At 34.2% G+C, this 21,897-nt stretch overlaps 1 protein-coding gene across 1 annotated transcript in view; it reads right to left on the bottom strand.

Moving 5' to 3' along the window:
- LOC107552386 (spectrin beta chain, non-erythrocytic 1-like) overlaps positions 1-16,001 on the bottom strand; it is a 92,972-nt gene extending 76,971 nt beyond the window's left edge. Inside the window, exon 1 of the mRNA XM_016234255.1 lies at positions 15,885-16,001. The gene's annotated coding sequence lies outside the window, so the exon portion shown is untranslated. The remainder of the gene's footprint in view (positions 1-15,884) is intronic.
- Positions 16,002-21,897: the final 5,896 nt, after the last annotated feature.

The raw sequence follows: 21,897 nt of genomic DNA on the forward strand, positions 1-21,897 counted from the left end.
TAATATTTTAGAAAACTTTTGAAAATTTTTTTAGAAAATTATTTTTTTAAAAGTACATTTATATATATAAAAAAAATGAATAAAATCAACTAAACTAATACATTGTTATTATAATTATTATAAATTAAAGCAATATTATAAAATGATAGTCATAAAACTTTATCAAACATTATGCATTTTTGTCATTTATATTATTAGATTATTAATGAATTATTAAAGTAAAAAAATGTTGGAAAAAAAACAAGGATCAAAATTTAATTGTGAACATTTTTGAACGAAGATGTAATTTAATGAGTTTGAATCAGTTTATGAACATTGAGTCTTAAAAACATCTTTTTTTCTTTTTTACTACTGAACAACTAAAAACATCACAGCGCCCGCAAAACTGATCTAATGACTGGAAACTAAAACCATAGCATATTTACACTGCTGATTAATTTTACATAACCTGCAATATAATATTCGACATGCTTGCAGGACGTCCCGTCTCACCACACCCTGGGCTCTGGCAGGCAGACAGCGGGAATTGAACACATCCCGTTTGGACGCGTGCTGTGTGTGGAGCTCTGGATGTCATTATACTCCCACACAGCATTTATACTCACTTTCCTCTAAATCTGTGTTTCACACACAGGCTTCAGCTGAAGAGAGTCTGGTTCAGTGCTGGACAGTGATGAGACGGTACATCGACCACACACTAAATATACATCTGAATGAACTCAGCAGTAGCCTATATAAAATACAGAAAAATGCTAAATCAAAGCTGACTAATAAATTATTTTTATATTATAAAAATAGATTATATATACACTAACAATAAAATAAAATATTTTTCTAATTTATAAAATTTTTGATTATAATTTATAAAGATATTTAAAAAAACATTACATCACTAAATTAACAAAAGTAGTATATTGTTGTAGGGCTGTGTAATTAATCGAATGCGATAGACATGCGCATCTCGTCAGTAAAGCCGGTTCTGTGATTAGTAGTAAAGCGGCATTTAATACACAGAGCCGTAGATCACTGACAAGCTACCGGCTTTACTGACTATAGCATTTGATTATTTGCACAGCTCTATATTGTTGTTATATTATTAGAAATTATAAAAATATATAAACATTTATAATAATAAAATAAAATAGAAAAAAAAATATTTGTATTTTATGTGAATATTCTTAAAATACACATTTTAAAAGGTTATTACATTACTAAATAAACTATTATATTTATATACACATTTTATATCAGAAATAATAATCATAACATTAAATAGCAAACATTATACATTTGTACAATTTACAGAATTTTATATTATTATACCTTCCAATATCACAAAAAAAAGAATACCACTGAAAAAAGTACATTTGATTTATATATATAATATATAAATATATATTCATACCTTTTTAAATACTTATATAATTAATTATTTATTTATTTATATTTTTTATTATTTTTCAAAAAACTATAATACTTTATTTTTTCATTTGCACTACTGATATCTTTTAGAAATAGATATATATCTATTTTATCTGTTTATATTACCCATTTACCCCATTGTTGCTTTCTACTATTTTCTATTAGTTTCTCATTGTACGCAGCACACCTGCAAATGCTTTAGTAAAATTAATGCATACTGCATCATGCCAATAAAACACTTAACGGTAAAATGAGAAACAGAGACAGAGTTTCTGCACTGACGAATGATGATGATGATGATGATGCAGTATTTTCAGGTAAGGATGAACTATCTGATGACACAAGGACTGTGAGATTACATTAAGGGTTTACATCATATTGATTTGTTTCTCGCATTTCTAGAACAACGTGACCCGGCCATCTGATCCGGCTTCAGAATCGATAGTGAATGTGCTGGAAACCCTCCCAAATCACAGCCGTGACTCCACAGATTCACATCAACTAAAACACCAACTACAGGACAATCTGATGAGAAAATCACTTCACAAATCTGAGCACGCTTTCAGACATTGTTGAGTTTTCTTCAAACACTCTAGACAAAACACGGTCCAACAATGTGCACTGGAAAAGATATTTAGGTATACATTTGTGATTTATATATTTGGATTACATATAAAATTCCTGTCCATTTGAATTACACAGTTTATAAATGACAAAAAAGTACTTTTTTAAAAATGCATAATATTTAGAGATGAATTATAAAAAAATTTTTTTAAATATATTTAAAAAAATGTATTATATCGCTAACTAAACTAATATATATTTTATATTTTTTTGCAAATGATAAAAAATATTATTAAAAATAATCATAAAATTAAATATCAAACATTATACATTTTGTACAATTAATAGAATTCCATATTATAATATAACATTTGTAAATGCATTTTGCAAATATGATTTAAATAAAATCAAATGGATGCAAATAGTTAATAATAAACTATGCCATGATTTATTTTTTTTGGTGCATAGTTGTATGACTGTCACAATAAGTTTAATATTTTATGTTAAAACTGCATAACCCAAATGCATGGAAATTTTGCATGCAATTAATACATAAATCTTACATTTAGGCCAAAATCATTTGGAACGTATTTTTTCGACAACTGTAACTCACTGTCCAGTTGATTCTTTTTCAAAATCAGTGCAATCAGTAATGGAAATGTACAGGACACTTTCATCAACAGCATTTAGAGACACTTCCTGTTTCAGTCATGCACGGGGACTATGGGAAAAGCATGAGATCAATGGAGCGCGGCCAGCGAGCGTCCAGTGTTTCAGATGACCTCATGTTTTCCAGGCCCTCGACTCAGACAGATGTGAAGATACAGTACAGCACATCTCCAGAGTTTTAGCAAGCTGCTAGAGTGTTTTGGTTGCTAGGTCATCGCTAGGTGTCTCAACATGATTTGAGGAATCATTCACGTCAGAAAAGCAGCAGGGAAAGTGAGAGAGAGAGAATCTGTATTACACATTAGCATCGTGACCTTGAAAGCCTCTGTCTAATGCTCGGTTCCTTCACGTCTCATTTTGAAGGATAAAAACCTCCAAACGGAGGCAGATAGAAACCTGCTTTAATCGCTCTGCATTCTACAGTGACTTCATTCAAATGAACAAGAACTACTAATAGCTGTGCTTCTGTTAACATGCCGTTCACAAGATGAGCTTTAGAACACAACAAATAAACACCTAAACATGTAGACCACGGGTTGATGGGTTTTGCAAACATTACAGCCATCTAGTTCCTGATACTGATGCATTCATGCATCTTTTTAGTGCTTATGTCATTATGTTTCTGCATCACACATTTTGAGATGAATTTCCTCACAGGAATGAATGAATGAATGAATGAATGAATGAATGAAATCTTTAATATTTGTATTTATTCTAGATGGAACTTAATAGTGATTCAATTCTTCTGTTTTTTTTTTATTTCTGCTGATAAAAAGGCAAGATTCCACCACAAACTGATTCATTTCTTGTTATATCATATATGCTATTCAGTTTAAATTTGTTTTTGCTCTATACTTTCACTGGTAGTCAACAAAGATCTCATTACAAACTATCAAAATCAAATGATCAGAGCTGCTTAATTTTACTTTTTTTTTTTCATTTTGTATTGCTCGATTTTAACTTACATTTATTACTATTGAAGTGCTTTTAGGCTCGTAACATCACCTGTGGTGAGAACATAAATATTTTCTACTTTTGGAGCTGTGGTGTGCCAACTTTGCTTTTCTTGTTTGCTTAATTTTATTATAACATCATATTTTAAAATACTGTAGACACAAGGACTGCATATATAATGTTTGTGGGTTCTATATCTAAAATATAATGTATTGGCCTGATGTTTCTGCACATCTGTGCTGGAATCACAGCAATGAGATCAGCAGGGAGGAGCCGCAATGTGTTCTGGGATAGAGCCAGAACTGAGAGAAACCCAGAGAGGAAGAGGAGAGGAATCACAAATGCATTATGTGTCTGTGAGGCGGCTGAGGACAGCTGTGATCGCTCTGCTTTTTAGCACCAGTTTTTGTGTGATAACAAACCTCTGAGGAACACAGATGGACTTCGCAAAGCGACAAAAACTCTATCACAACTCTGAAGGGAATCATTAATCATTATCGATAGGGCTTGGCGATATTTATGTCAATAACAATAAGCTCTGGACATTTTACTAGATGTGGATTCAATCTAAACAACCGATCACGAAGCAGAAATTAAGGCGTGAATAAATGGTGCGGTTTTGCGGTTTTGACTAACTCAAACACACATGATACTCACGCGATTTCAGCATCTTCTATCTGAATATGAGGACACGAACACACGAACACATTCTCTACTGCTGCTCTGAGAATAACTTCACCTGCTTTTACCATTTCATTTGAGAAAAACTACAGTCAAAAACAAACTGAAACTGAAACTGAAAGATCTTCACGATAACCGGCCAAAATAAAAGTCCGGATTGACGTGAAGAAATTAGGACCGAAATATATTAGCTCGCCAAAATAAAAGTCCTGTTTAACGTGAAGAAATTATAACTGAAATATATTAGCTACTTTTGTATACCAATTGTACGTTTCAAAGTTTTATTTGTTTGTTTAAGGAATATCACACAAAAACTATATTTTTCATCCATGTTTTAATTTGTATAGTTCTGTTGTGCAGCATCTTATTTGACAAAAATAAAAACATTTTTGCTGTAAAGTTATTGTGGTATTTAATTTGATTACATTTTAAAAGACTGATTCAATTGTTAAAGTTTTATGAATTAATTTCATTAGACACTATTTTTGTGCTAAATTCGTATTAAATCATAAAATACAGAATACAGAAACATATTTAATAAAATGAACAGCACTGAATTTAGAGAAAAATAAAACTGATTCATGGGCCCCAAAATAAAAGGTAGCTACTCTGTGGAGTTTATTTGAGAGCAAACAAGTTATGTTTACATTCCTTCCCAATGTCTAACAAACATGTTTCATACATTTCCTTCTCCATTAATAGTAAAAAAGTCTTTACACTTCCATGACAGTTCCATGAAGAACCTTTAACATTCATGGAAACACAAAAGGTTCTTTATAGTTCTTGATATTTTTAAAATGTTCTTCAGACTAAGAAAAACATTGGTTCTTTTCAGAACTGATAACTGAAACGTTCTCACTGGAAACAAAATTGTTTCTTCTACGGCATCATAGAAAAACTCTCTTTTGGAACAAGTATGTTCTTAATATCTCAAAAATGATAATGGCAAAACACAAAGATGCCAGCATACTGCATCCAACATGATGCATTTTAGGATCAAGTAAATTTCTTGTTTGCTTAATTTTATTATAACATCATATTTTAAAATACTGTACACACAAGGACTGCATATATAATGTTCTTTGTGGGTTCTATATCTAAAATATAATGTATTGGCCTGATGTTTCTGCACATCTGTGCTGGAATCACAGCAATGAGATCAGCAGGGAGGAGCCGCAATGTGTTCTGGGATAGAGCCAGAACTGAGAGAAACCCAGAGAGGAAGAGGAGAGGAATCACAAATGCATTATGTGTCTGTGAGGCGGCTGAGGACAGCTGTGATCGCTCTGCTTTTTAGCACCAGTTTTTGTGTGATAACAAACCTCTGAGGAACACAGATGGACTTCGCAAAGCGACAAAAACTCTATCACAACTCTGAAGGGAATCATTAATCATTATCGATAGGGCTTGGCGATATTTATGTCAATAACAATAAGCTCTGGACATTTTACTAGATGTGGATTCAATCTAAACAACCGATCACGAAGCAGAAATTAAGGCGTGAATAAATGGTGCGGTTTTGTTTCCTACACTAACTCAAACACACATGATACTCACGCGATTTCAGCATCTTCTATCTGAATATGAGGACACGAACACATGAACTTCATCTCTACTGCTGCTCTGAGAATAACTTCACCTGCTTTTACCATTTCATTTGAGAAAAACTACAGTCAAAAACAAACTGAAACTGAAACTGAAAGATCTTCACGATAACCGGCCAAAATAAAAGTCCGGATTGACGTGAAGAAATTAGGACCGAAATATATTAGCTCGCCAAAATAAAAGTCCTGTTTAACGTGAAGAAATTATAACTGAAATATATTAGCTACTTTTGTATACCAATTGTACGTTTCAAAGTTTTATTTGTTTGTTTAAGGAATATCACACAAAAACTATATTTTTCATCCATGTTTTAATTTGTATAGTTCTGTTGTGCAGCATCTTATTTGACAAAAATAAAAACATTTTTGCTGTAAAGTTATTGTGGTATTTAATTTGATTACATTTTAAAAGACTGATTCAATTGTTAAAGTTTTATGAATTAATTTCATTAGACACTATTTTTGTGCTAAATTCGTATTAAATCATAAAATACAGAATACAGAAACATATTTAATAAAATGAACAGCACTGAATTTAGAGAAAAATAAAACTGATTCATGGGCCCCAAAATAAAAGGTAGCTACTCTACAAAAACTATATTTTTCATCCATGTTTTAATTTGTATAGTTCTGTTGTGCAGCATCTTATTTGACAAAAATAAAAACTTTTTTGCTGTAAAGTTATTGTGGTATTTAATTTGATTACATTTTAAAAGACTGATTCAATTGTTAAAGTTTTATGAATTAATTTCATTAGACACTATTTTTGTGCTAAATTCGTATTAAATCATAAAATACAGAATACAGAAACATATTTAATAAAATGAACAGCACTGAATTTAGAGAAAAATAAAACTGATTCATGGGCCCCAAAATAAAAGGTAGCTACTCTGTGGAGTTTATTTGAGAGCAAACAAGTTATGTTTACATTCCTTCCCAATGTCTAACAAACATGTTTCATACATTTCCTTCTCCATTAATAGTAAAAAAGTCTTTACACTTCCATGACAGTTCCATGAAGAACCTTTAACATTCATGGAAACACAAAAGGTTCTTTATAGTTCTTGATATTTTTAAAATGTTCTTCAGACTAAGAAAAACATTGGTTCTTTTCAGAACTGATAACTGAAACGTTCTCACTGGAAACAAAATTGTTTCTTCTACGGCATCATAGAAAAACTCTCTTTTGGAACAAGTATGTTCTTAATATCTCAAAAATGATAATGGCAAAACACAAAGATGCCAGCATACTGCATCCAACATGATGCATTTTAGGATCAAGTAAACATTTCAAGCTTTTCAGAAGCTAAACTGCATTAATAATTGCATTTGGCACTTTGGCAAAGAGCTGAAGGTGCATTTAAAAGCATCAAGGACAACTCAAGATAACATACAAACATTTGCGAGTTCCTGGCATATAAACACTCCCATCGATATCTATCAACCAGCCTATTTCACAGCCCCGACCGACAGCTCTACTATGAAAACTCTCTTTTGGAACAAGTATGTGCTTAATATCTCAAAAATGATAATGGCAAAACACAAAGATGCCAGCATACTGCATCCAACATGATGCATTTTAGGATCAAGTAAACATTTCAAGCTTTTCAGAAGCTAAACTGCATTAATAATTGCATTTGGCACTTTGGCAAAGAGCTGAAGGTGCATTTAAAAGCATCAAGGACAACTCAAGATAACATACAAACATTTGCGAGTTCCTGGCATATAAACACTCCCATCGATATCTATCAACCAGCCTATTTCACAGCCCCGACCGACAGCTCTATGCCATATGGATTACAGCACAGTCCTGGCTAAATCAGGGACACGCTGTACTGTAGTCTCACCCTCTTCTCTCCAGCCGTGCTTTATCCCTCAGGAGCTCCAGGCTCAGGATTTGATTAAGGTGCAGGTCGGGTCGTGACCCGCAGCGGCACAGCTGTTCAACCTTGAGCTTGAACGTGAGGCCGGATGGGAGAACGGATCAATAACTGAACGCTGGCCTAAACTGTGCAGCTGGAAACTGCCAGAGACAAACCAGCGAAAGCTTCGGCCAGAGGATCTACAGGAAACAGGCGTGTTTCATAGTGGGCTTGATGATTAGTGTTTGCAAAAATCATTCATTAAGGTTCCAACTCTGGTTGACTAATGAATTTGTATCTTGAACTGATTCAACAGTGTAGTCGAATCAAGACAACGATTCACTCACAAATTAGACAACACTGTATCCTTCAAGTTTCACCAATCCAATCTCATAAGAAAACTATTTTACGAGTTGCTGATTTTGTATTTATTTGTATGATTTGATTCAACGAAACATGATTTTTAGAGAAAAATTGAGAGTATATAAATTCGCCGCCAATTCACCAAAACATTAAATACTTAAGAATTGCCATGAGAGTGTGTTGGTTTTACTTTATCCAATATCAATATTTAGCCAATAAATAGAGTTGTGCATAATAAAAAATAAATTAAAATAAAAAATCATAATATAAATTTCAATGACTTAATTTTTTTAAGATTACTTTTTTGTTTTTGTTGTTGTTTTCCCTGACAATTAGTGCTGGGCAACGATTAATCGCATCCAAAATAAATGTTTTTGTGTACATAATATATGTGTGTGTACTGTGTATATTTATTATGTATATATAAATACACACACATACAGTATATATTTTGAAAATATTTACATGTATTTACATGTCTATATATATATTCATATAATTTGTATTATATATAAATATATTTAATACATAAATGCCATATTTTTCTTAAATATATACATGCATTATATATACAAAATAAATATACACAAACTTTTATTTTGGATGTGATTAATTGTTGCCCAGCACTACTGAAAATCTGAAATTGAAACATTTAATTTTCAAGATTTAAGCCTGATTAATGCAAACACCCATAGGAAAAACATATCGTTTTTTCTCTTTTTTCTCTTTCTCTGAGCAAAAGTTTCGATTTCACATTGTTCTTGTTAAATTTTCCCAAAATCCAAATTATTAATTATATATACTTTTACTTTGTCAGCAAAATACATAAAATAAAAATAAATGTACTATAACATTGTAAATATAAAATATTTAAAACATACACTGTAAAAAAAAAAATCAGTAAAATTTACGGTAAAAAAACGGCAGCTGTGGTTGCCGGAATGTTACCGTAAAAAATACGGTAGCAACGTTTTAGGTTTTACGGTTTTAACTTAAATTTACAGTTAAATACCGTAATTTCATTAACTGATATAATGTTAATATACCAACCTACTGAAGTACTGAAATCTGTTTTGTAGCTTTGTAATACACTGATAACCACCAAATGCAGGAGGTGATGAGAAAGTCACATGATGAACCAAAGCCCATCACAAGCAGCTTTTAAATAATAACATATATAGAAGGTGCACAGCGTCATTCACACAAACACTAAACACCATCACGGTAACACACAGGAAACTGAAATAATGCAATAAACATTCATTTAACAACATTAGGTGTAACATACAACCCTAATATACAAAACTGATAAGAAAAAACTAAGAAGAAACATAGTTTTTTCAACAAAAAACATCAAATTTGAAATGTAACGCAGGGAATTCTGGGAATGTCAATTTACGGTTATTCACTGTAAATTAAATGGTATTTTTCCCTTCCAAAAATGGTATACTACCGTAAAATTACATGTAATGTCCAATACAGTTTTTCACCGTATATAGTAGGGGAATTTACCGTTAACCATTTAACAAGTTTTTACTGTAGCATTTTTACAATCTTTTACTGTTAAATTCACAGTCATTTTTTACAGTGTAATTCTTAATGAAAAAATACAATTTTCCACTGGGAAGACGTACTTCTTCTAATGGCTTCTAACAGCTTCGAGATGGAGATGCTTCATACTTCTCTAATCATCTCATGATCCTGCAACACATCAGCCGACACACTTCAGACGCAGAGAGCGAAGGGATCAAATGACAGGGAGAGGAGAGGAGAGGAGGAGCAGAAAACAGGAGAAAAGAGGAGACGTCCAGCACTGCAGACCTCACCCAGTCCCTCAGGACTTTCCTCATTTCCCCTAATTCAATCTCTGTTTGCTCCGAGCACATCAGCCATCGCCCGAGCTCCACACCAACATATACGCTCATACAGGAAACAGTTCCTCAGCCAATGCCTTTTATTTGCTCCACTGATCTGATGCAACTGCTTTGTTTGATTTGTTAGAGCCGTGGACATCTGGTTCAAGCGAAATCTGAACATTAAACAGAATATTACGGAAATGATCCTAAATAAAGATGTGATCTAATCCTGTACAGAATGTTCTGACACACGCCTTTGTCAAACTGTGCAGGGCGTGTGTTCAAAACTACAAAACACTTCTGAAAATGATGTTCGATCTGCAATAATGCAACGTTCAGCCCGGACTCTGAGACCCAACTGGATGTTGCAATTAGTTTTGCTTCCTTTGAGGTCGCAAAGGGGCTCAAAGCAGTGAGTATCAAAGCAACCGGGCAGACAAATGGCTTTCAGTTCCTCTGCCTCCATTGGGTTAGATGCTCTCAGACCCAAAAATAAGAGCGTAAATTAAATTCCAGGCAGCCCGAGGAGTGGCAGCTGTAGAAACACGGAGAAGGGGGTGTTTCAGGCATGTGCTCGTTCAGAATGACATGAAAAGTCACCTGTTTCTAAATGCATGTTGTAAATTTGGCCTCGCAATGTTCAGTCAAACTGGATTTTCCAGTGGAATGAGAGACTTCTATAATTATTTAGTGAGTTTAAACTCCACCCCCTTAAGCTCGAATTTAGACCCGCCTCCATTTTTGAGTGCCACACCCACATTTCAACATCCAATCAGCAACTGATGCATAGAAGCAAGTCCCCGCCCAACATTTTTTTCTGTTTTCGATAATCTGTTAAACAGAAAAGAAAAGATTTGTCGCTATTACACTTTCAACATGACGTTAAAAAAGCCAAAACATGCCCTGCACTTTGGAGAAAGTTACTATATATACACATTAATTATTAAAATAAATCAACATGTTGAATGCCACAATAATTTTAAAGTGCTTTATTAATAAAAATATATAATTACTTTTTTCCATTTGCTCAATTTGTGAAAAACAGAATGGGAAATCATGTTTTGATGATTTCCTATTTTTTTTGTGTTTTACTTTTGCATTTAAAATTTAGAATTTATTTTGCAACAATTATGACTATTTGAATGAATTTATTTTTTTTTACTTTTCAATAATTTCAAATGGTGTTACGATTTTTACATAGCATTGAAAAGTCTGATTCATGTTCAAACTGGTTCAAAAACTAGATTTACTGGTTGTTTTAAATCATCGCTTAAATGCATTTAAATATGTTCATATGAAAAATTTACAATATATTATTTTTCTGATACAAAATGAACAGGGATTTTTAATCTGTAATGATTTTAAAATGCTTTATTAATAAAAAATATATAATATTTTTTCCATATGTTTGATTTGTACAAAAACAGCATGGAAAAATCATGCTTTGATTATTTCTAATAATTTTTATTTTTATTTATTTTTTTACTTTTAGCATTGAACATTTAGATTTTATTTTGCAAAAAAAAATAAAAAATTTGAGCAAACACACAATCTAAAACCTATATCAAATAGTCTCAAAAAAGACTGAATTTGTTTTCTTGTATAATTTACAATATAATTTTTTCCAGCTTTATCACCCAGCCCTAACACAAACAGTACTCTCTTTCTAGGGGCCACCCATAGGGACCATGTGTCCCTCACCTGTTGTCCACAGTCATGACAGCTGGTCCCCAGTCACTTACAGCCTCCAAACCTCGAGCGCTCCTCCCCTCTTTAACACACAGAAAGTCCCTGATGGTAAACATCGAACCCCCACCACCTGTCCCACTGTAACATGGTCTGTGCTGAGAAATTAACTCACCCTCGCCGTACAACAGGTATCCCTTTATGAAAAAAGCCACGGGATATTGTGTCGCTGCACGCTTCACTGCTCTTGAGTGGAAGCTCCATTTTGTTGGGAAGTGTCGGAGGGAAACTGTGATGTTGTTATTGGACAGGCGCACCGAAAGCCATTCACATGATGGAAATATCGACAGGAGAGTCTGTGAATTCTACTGCTTATTTTGGCTGCTATGAAGAGAATCAAGCGATTCACTGAAGTGCAGGAAAGAGCTTGGAATTTGATTAATGCAAGAACACATGAACACGTTTAATGATAAGATCGTACTGATGCTAAACAATCAATCAAACTTCAACGAACTAACTAAAATAAGCTGGAGCCAATTTAAACCAGTTTCATGGGATGCAAATCAAGGTTTCATTACACTAATAGGCCAGAAACATTAACATTCATGGCATGCAAACGTTAAAGGAATAGTTCAGCCAGAAATGAAATTAGATGAAAATACACTCACTCTCAGGCCATCCAAAATGTAGATGAGTTTGTTTCTTCATCAGAATTAGAGAAATGTAGGATTGCATCACTTGCTCAGCAATGGATGCTCTGCAGTGAATGGGTGCCGTCAGAATGAGAGTCCAAACAGCTGATAAAAACATCACAATAATCCACACCACTCCAGTCCATCAGTTAACATCTGGAGACGACAAAAGCTGCGTGTTTGTAAAAAACAAATCCATCATTAAGATGTTTTAACTAATCGGTTGTTTTCAGCCAAAATACGAGTCCATAATCCATAATAATGCTTCCTCCAGTGGAAAAGTTCATCTCCTGTTGTCTCTCACATCAAAATCCAGCCACATATTTGTTTAGAGCTGTTTTGGCTTGTAAACGCTGCTTGATCTCTGCAGATCTCTCTCCTGATTCAGACCAGGCACTTTTTCATGGGAGAAAGCGATATTATGGATATTATTTTTGCTGGAACCAATGGTTTGTGGTTAAAACGTCTTAATGATGGATTTGTTTGTTACAAACACGCAGCTTTTGTCTTTACAAGATGTTAACTGATGGACTGGAGTGGTGTGTGGGTTACTTGTGCATTATTGTGATGTTTTTATCAGCTGTTTGGACTCTCATTCTGACGGCACCCATTCACTGCAGAGGATCCATAATGCTGCATTTCTCCAAATCTGATGAAGAAACAAACCCATCTACATCTTGGATGGCCTGAGGGTGAGAATATATTCAGCGAATGTTCCTTTTTGGGTGAACTATTCCTTTAACATGCATTCTTGCATTGTTCCGGCAGTAAAAACCTCCAGAAATCAAGTAGGTAACTATAAACATGTCAGCAGTTCTATTTAAACAATTTATTTTAAACTAATAACTGTTGCTGTGCCATGCTGCGAGAAAACTAGCCAAGAAAACTGACTGCAGATGAAGACGCTTACAACAACACTCCTTGCGGCGATGCGTATTTGTGTTGCATTATGAATTGCGGTCTAACACATTTCAGAAAAGCAATGCATGAAATTAAGCACCTGCATTTGTGTAGAGTTTGTTTAAGGCCATACTGCAACTCTATAGTTGTAAAGCAAGCTGAGGACATCTTCTTGAGCAAATAGGTCTGTGCATAAAGCTGATGCATCAAGAGAGAAAAAAAACGAATGCAGAGTGCATTTTCTGTGCCAAGCTCTTAAATGCCACTACACTCAGAAAGCTTGCCAAGAGCCCAACCAGAACCAAAGCTTTTACCAATAAAACTGACTCAATCATCTGCCAAATCTTGATTAAATCTATAAAAGGGAAGGGGTAAATATTAATTAGAGAAGAAATGAAAAATAAATTTGTCTTCCAAAGAGCAAAAAGCAACATGGTGCTGACTGAAGCATCAAATGAAAGGTCATTTCACACCAGCGTGAAGAATGCTTCATGAGTTCTCAGACTGCAGTGAGAAATAGTTTCACACCAGATCTCATTCACACCAATGATTCTATGCATCCAAAGACAAAAGGTTATTTAAAGAAACAGCATGCTCATTTTATGAGGAAGCCTTTCTAGAATAATGCATGCCTACACTCTTAAAAAATTGATCTTTATTGGCATTAATGGTTCCATGAAGAACCTTTAACATCCATGGAACCATAAAAGGTTCTTTACAGTGGAAAAAGTTTTTCAAAATGGCTCTATTAAGAACCTTTTACTGGAAGGTTCTTTGAGGAACCAAAAGTGGTTCTTCCATGACATTACTTTGAAACTCCCCACGAAACCTTTATTTTTTTAATAGTGCATATGCATAAAAACTGCTCAGAAAGTCCTCAAGATTTGATATCCAGGTGCAAACATCACCCAGAGACTAAATGTGGCCATAATGTATAGTAGGTGTGGCTCTAGTGTAAAAACAAATGGAATATGTGAGCAGCGTCACTCCAGGGGTCCAACAAAACCAGCTGGAGCTGCTTTAAATTCAAGTGAATTTGCAAGTTTCAGGTCTTTTTTAACACCTCCAAATCCCCTCCCGCCTCCCGCCATTAAACTAATGAAATATCCTGCTGTCAGAACACACAATGCACTCCTCGCCGTCTCTGGTGAATGTTGCTGGGAGAGACAGAATCACTATGGGGACTGCGTGGCGCTCGGGAAGGCATCCAGGCTGTGTTTGCAATAGCATACGACTTCATATTGTACATATATATTTTTTTTTTGCTTTAATTTTTTTCCTCTGCATTTCTCCTATTCTATAGCTTGTTTCCTTAACTAGTTGTCTAATAAAACTGCTGAATATGGTTGGCTCTTTGACAAATTGCATCAGCTAAATGCATAAATGCACAGCATGTGAAAGTCAAAACTCATCAAAATAGAGCTGCAATCGAATGCACTACTCCTAACTATCCATTTCCTGTGCCTTTTAACGTTTTCTTGACTCAACCTTTATGCTAAGAAGAGATTGAAATTGGATTACAGTGCAAAATAGCCATTTTAATATTTGCAATCACAACTGGATGCCATTTAAGATGTCTTCGCGCACACTATTAAAGAACAGTTGCACAGTACGCTAGTATTGCATTCCGATGTTATGCGTCATGCGCGTGGCTTTATGACATCACAAACACTCGCGGTGCGTTACATGTGCCATTATGACATCATGTCCGACTGTTTTGCTGCACTAGTCTCGTGGTTTCCATTAAGCGCTAATGTGGCGACTGCGTAACCGCGCAAATGTGCGTTATTTATTTAGTGCGATTTCTGCGCACTTGCCCAGAATAAGCACGCAAAGGCCGCATTAGTACTGCAGCATGACAAACAAACACTCTATGTGTTGATTACCACAATTTAAATCCACAACTGCAGGGAATGTCACGGATAGCCTCCGATCATCATTCGCAAACGGACGCGACGCGACGCCTGAAGTGTGAAAACACAAACCCGCGGGGACGATTGAAGGATGTTAGTAACCCGCTGCGGTTCTGTCGCGCAACAGTAACGTGTGAAATGGTGATTTCTCTTTGGAGTACCGCAGTGAGATGATCAACATCCATTTCAGGTCACTGAGAGTAACGCGCCAGATTTACACATGTATACCATTAGATGACGAGTTACCTCATCACAAACTGCTAAATCACATCCATACGGTAATATTACTGATTGCAATAACCTCTGGTTATGCAAATGCAAGTCTGCGCTTTGAATAAGGCAAAACTCCAGCCTCAGGATCTGACCACGCCTGTTTGCATCCATATTCTACTGTACCGTTATTCCACAGCTCACGTCTATGATTCCCACTATCATATACCCACATCAAACCTCAATCTTTGTTTGTATATAACATACACTGTATGAACTAATAATGATTATTTGAATGCATTAAGGCCTCTAAATCTGGATCAGCATTTAATACACCTGGGTTTATATCTTTGACGCAAACTCCTCTCGTTTGGACTCCATCGCCACCCACGTATTTATGAGAAATCACTGTTATTATTGCGGCAAACGGGTCTACGCGAGCGCATTTCAGCTTGCACGTTCTTAATAAAACAACTGAAGATAAAATAAAAGGTTTGTTTGTACTTACCGATAAAAGAATACGTGATAAACTTCACCGCCTTTGGAGTCCGCAGCGCGCAATGAGCGAGAGAGAGGCTGGACACACTGCGCTGGGAGTGACCGATGCGCACTGCCTGCCTCCCCGTCAGCTGCTGCACTGAGACGCGGGGCGGGGAATCTTTGTGTGAACCGACTCACTGATTCGTTTCTTGCGTTTTTGATGTTTACGTCCGATGAGAAGTCCGAAACATGTTCGAACCGGTTCAAAAACGACATTTACTGATTCTCTTGAATACGCGTTTGCACAACGTAGGCCTACTTTTGATGTAAATTATCACGATATTTTATGCCAGATAAAATACCTACCAATATTGTGCCAGACGTTGTTTATGTTTCTTACTTACCTCATATACCCACAGATTAGTTTTACTCCGTGATTTGCAAAAGCTTTGCGAATCAGTTCAGATGAATCGACTCAAAAGAACCACTGACTCACTATGGGCTGTTCTGAGGTCAGTGGATATACAGCGTTTAGGCCAGACATCTGTGATGCTTATGAGTCCGTGCTTTGATGTGATATTGAAATATGATGCACTTTAAAATCAAAACCTGTTTCTCCAGCCTAAAATTATTTTGGGGCAGATGCTGGGCAATTTAAAAGGCAATGCTATGCTCCAGTAAAAATCCACGCAGCTGTATAATGTGCACAGGCTGTCAAAGTAAACGAGCAATTGTTTTTATTCTTGCTGTTGTTTTTATTATTTGGGATCTTCCTGAATCAAATAATAAACCTTGTAACTAAGTCAAGTAAAGCAAACACTGTAGCTACTGTTCAGCACATGTTTCTTCTCCAATCAGATGAAGAGCATGCAGTGTTATACACATGGCTTCAGCCACATTCATAATTCAAAGAGAAGGCCTTTCATACATAAAGAACTGGAATGGACTTCCTCTTGGGACATCTCTGGAAATTGTCTGTCCAACCAACAAGGACAACGATTTTGTGTTCATGTCATCCTGGTTATGGCTTACAGTATATGCTTGTATGTATCAATAATTAGCTGAGATTTCATTGATTCATATTACTTTAATTCTTTAAATGTTTTTAATTCAACAGAACATTTAGCTACAGTATCAACAACTGGAGATACAAATGACATGATCCAACCCTAAAGGAACGACAGCTGTGAGTGACGGGACACATGAGACACTTTACTGCTGGATTACAGAATGTGTTTGCACCAAAACAGTGACAGTCTGGATACAGGCACACACCTCAATTAATAGTCATATTTCACCACACAAAGAAATAATTTTTTTTGCCATAAAGAAAATGAAGACTGTTTGTAGAACCATCAAGATTGTTTGCATTGTGACATTATTTTCATGATTGGGGAGGGATGAAGCATATGCATATATAAATAATGTGTACTATTATAAATAATATATCAATTAAATATAAATCTTAGATGAAGGCCTTAACCTTAACTTAACTGAACCTAAACAAATTAAACTAAAATTAGAAATGCTGTCTTGGCAAATATCTAAAACAAAATAAGCTTAAGCTGAAGTACTAAAATTACTAAAACTAAAACTGAAATAAAATAAATATAAATATAAAAAATAAAAAAATGAGATTATTAAATTACTAAAACTAAAATGAAATAAAGATAATTTAAATAAAAAACTAATAAAATGAGAAAATCACAACAAAATTACTCTAAAACTGAAAAATAAAATAAAGCTAAATATAATACAAATAAAATGACAAAATCACAATATAATTACTAAAAATGTAACAAATTGAAACGGAAACTGAAAATATAAAAATAAAAGATCATTTAAAATATTAATATATAATAGTATGTAATAAAATGAGAAAATCACAAAAAAATTATTAAAACTGAAATAAAGTACACTAAAGCTAAATAGAAATATTAAATAAATAATAATAAAATGAGAAAAACCAAAACAAAATTACTAAAACTGAAATAAAATAAACCAAAACTAAATAGAAATATTTAAAAAACTAATAATAAAATGGCAAAATTACAACAGAATTACTAAAACAAAAATTAACTAAAATTTAAATGAAGACTGAAAATATCAAATAAAAGCTTATTCAAAATACGAATACATACTAATTTATTAAGGTATTAGTATGTAATAAATAATACTAAATAACTCTGAAAAGTGCAAATATGAAACTTTCTGAACAAACAGTAACATGAACAATACAAGTTAAGCTCAGCTGATTATGACAGACAATAAGTTTGACTCATCCCTCAGTTATTCTATATATAATATATCAATTATATCTACTATTACAAATAATATATATCAATTATTTTTACATAACTGTAATGAGAATTTGGGGTAGGCTATACATGCTTCATGAAAATAATCTTCTTTCGTTATACAACATTTTCTTCTTTTGATTTTGAGGTGAAATATGATCTGGACATGTTCTTATGAGTTCAGTGTGCTGTCCCAGCCGAACGAAAGTGATTCCCCTCTGTCTCTGGGAACGCTGATCTCTGGGGTCTCTCTGCTGGGACGGGCCTCTTTTCTCTCCCACATCTGTTGAGCTGAAAGCGAGGCCAGCTGAGAGCAGTTCAACAGGTCTGCCGTCCCTGCCGAGGGCAAACGCGACCCCTCTGTGCTCTGGAATGTGCCGGACCCCGTCGCCTCCCGTCTTTCAGAGAGAGCAGGGGAAACGATTTAAAGCAATGGTGCACCAAACAGTACTGCAGTACCACATTCACTAGGGTTTGGCCTGGGCAATGAGATCAGAACTTCTGCTTTAAAGGAATAGTTCAGCCAAACATTAAAATGTACTGAAAATGTGCTCACCCTCAGGCCATCCAAGATGTAGATGAGTTTGTTTCTTCATCAGATTTGGAGAAATGTAGCATTGCATCAGTGTCTCAGCAATGGATGCTCTGCAGTGAATGGGTGCCGTCAGAATGAGAGTCCAAACAGCTGATAAAAACATCACAATAATCCACACCACTCCAGTCCATCAGTTAATGTATTCTGAAACCAAAAGAAACAAATGCATCAAGACCTTTTTTTTTACTAAAAAATGAATCCATAATAACTGGCTTCCTCCAGTGAAAAAGTCCATCTCTTGTGGTCTCTCACATCCAAATTCAGCCACATAAATTTTCTTATTTAATTTTTTTGTATTTGTTTAGAGCTGTTTTGGCTTGTAAACAGTGTTTGATCTCTCTCCTGATTCAGACCAGACCATTGTTCCACTGGAGGAAGCGCTATTATGGATTATGGACTCCTTAAACTCTCTCAACAGTTTGAAGTTAAAAACGTCTTGATGCTTTTGTGTCTTATAAAGATGTAGCTTTTGTCTTCTCCAGATGTTCACTGCTGGACTGGAGTGGTGTGGATTACTTGTGGATTACTGTGATGTTTTTATCAGCTGTTTGGACTCTCATTCTGACGGCACCCATTCACTGCAGAGCATCCATCGCTGAGACACTGATGCAATGCTACATTTCTCCAAATCTGATGAAGACACAAACTCATCTACATCTTGGATGGCCTGAGGGTGAGTAAAGTTTCAGCAAATGTTCATTTTTGGCTGAACTATTCCTTTCACGTAGGACAAAAGTCCAGCACGTGTGTGTTGAGGAATGAATGCAGCTGTAGCAAACGCTTCGACTTAAAGTTCAAGGCCAGCCAAGAGTCAGTTCAGACTCGCAGTGAGAGAAGAGGGGTGCGCACATCTGTGAAAGTTCGCAGATGCAGCGTCCTGACGGACTGTTCACTGAAATCATTCAATCCTTCACAGCGTGAAGTCATTTCACATATCAGTGAAGCTCCGCGGCCGTTCATCTGCGAGAGTATGTTAGCTGTAAAACACTACGGCTAAACCTAAGTGAGAATAACTTTAACAGTGCTGTCACTTTCAAAAGGGGTTTTGGAACTTGATTTATGCGTCTACAACATGAGATAGTGGCATGACAAAATCAATAGATAAATAATCCGGAGCAGCATGTGTTTGCTTTCAGGCTTTTTGTTATTGAAGACATGAATAAAACTGACCACATGCGTAAACAACGTACAACACAATACAAAAGATGAACAGAATGTTGACGTATCCCACAATGCTTTTTAAAGACTGTGGCTCTAAAAGTGAAACAACGTTACTGTTCGATATAATGTACAAAAATGTTTTTCATATATTCCTATCTGCACTTTTCAGATACGAGTTATTACTATTTTAGTATTATTTACACTATTATATATTCAAATTTTGAATTAACTTTTATTATTATATTTTAGTTTAACATTTTCATTTTTTTTCATTATTTCAGCTTTTTTTTTTTTTTGCGTTTGTGCCATTGTATTCGTTTTTTATATTTGTATTTATTTTTATTTCAGTTTTAGTTTTTTTCTTTTTGTGTTTTCTAGTACGTTTAGTAATTTTAGCACGTCAGCTATTTTAGTTAGTTGCCAAGGCATCAGTTTTCATTTTCATCAAAGTTTTTCTTCTAATATTTATATTTTACTTTATTTAAAAAAAAAATGTAATAGTTTATTTTTAGTTAACAATAACAACACTGGCATGTTTTTATTGGTTAATATCATAGAAAACATAGTTTAACATCTTAATTTCAAAGTTTTAGTAGTTTTGTCGTGATTTTGTAATTGTATTCGTTTTTCAATATTTCTATTTAGCCTTAATTTATTTTGATTAATTTCAGTTTCATTCATTCATTTATTTGTTTGTAAGTAAAGTATTTTTAGTACTTCATCTTATTTTTAGTTAGTTGTTAGTTTTCATTTTAAGTTTTTCATCTAATATTTACATGTTACTTATTTCAATTACCAAAAACGAATATTAACAGTTGTATTTTTAGTTAACAATAACAACACTGGTAGTTTTTATTGATTAATATTATATAAACCTAAAAATATGTTCCTCACTATCACATAATTTAAGATCATATGGGTTATGGATTATTTTTATGATACTTAAGGTGCTTATTATCGGGTGTTTTACAGCAGACAGAAACAGCATGAGAGTAAGTAAATGACGACAGACTGTTGATTTTTGATATTTTAACAGTAGAAAAAAAAGTCTCACCTTCTTTAGGAGAGCTGATCGTGTAATCTTCAACAATCCTTCACATCTAGGAGAATCCTGGAGGTTTTTGATTGTTCAAGGGAACGTAGAGCAATTAGAAAGCCATGTTTCATTATAAAAGAGGCTGATGTCAAATCATATACATCAGCCAACTAACTGATTCCAGTGCTGTCTCGTTCTCTGACCGGCTGGAAATCACTTCTCTGAGTTTCACGGGTCCATCTTCTTCAGGACTGTTTGACCACCAGTTGAACTAGCAAAAGACACAAAATGACCAACATTTATCAGAATCAGAATCAGAATCAGAAGAGCTTTTTTACCAAGTATGTTTACACACACAAGGAATTTGACTTGACGAATTTATCTGATAATTATGATAGAACTGTATGTACAGTATACACAGTGTAAAGTCACTTTAGTTCAATAAATGATCCAATGAAATCTCCTGTAGATTACATTTGACTTAATTACATTTGTCAATTTAAATTCCCATAAATATATTTTTATGTATAATTATATATAGTCTTTACTACAAAAAACAAAACAAAAATAATTCCATTGTTTGCCCAGGAAATGAAAAGATACTGTTTAACACCTAAATTAACTAAAAATATTTAATATTATATATTTATATATAATACGTTTTATATTGAATAATTTACACTACCGGTCAAAAGTTTGGGATCAGAATGATTTTTAATGTTTTTTACTGGAGTTTCTTCTGCTCATCAAGACTGCATTTATTTGATCAAAAATACAAGAAAAAATGTAATATTGTGAAATATTATTATGATGTAAAATAATGTTTTTCTATTTTAATATACATTGAAATGTAATTTATTCCTGTGATGCAAAGCTGAATTTTCAGCATCATTACTGCAGTCTTCAGTGTCACATGATCTTCAGAAATCATTCTAATATGCTGATTTATTAT

Source organism: Sinocyclocheilus grahami, unplaced genomic scaffold (genome assembly GCF_001515645.1).
Source record: "Sinocyclocheilus grahami isolate Dianchi unplaced genomic scaffold, SAMN03320097.WGS_v1.1 scaffold449.1, whole genome shotgun sequence".
In the NCBI taxonomy this organism is placed as follows: domain Eukaryota; kingdom Metazoa; phylum Chordata; class Actinopteri; order Cypriniformes; family Cyprinidae; genus Sinocyclocheilus; species Sinocyclocheilus grahami.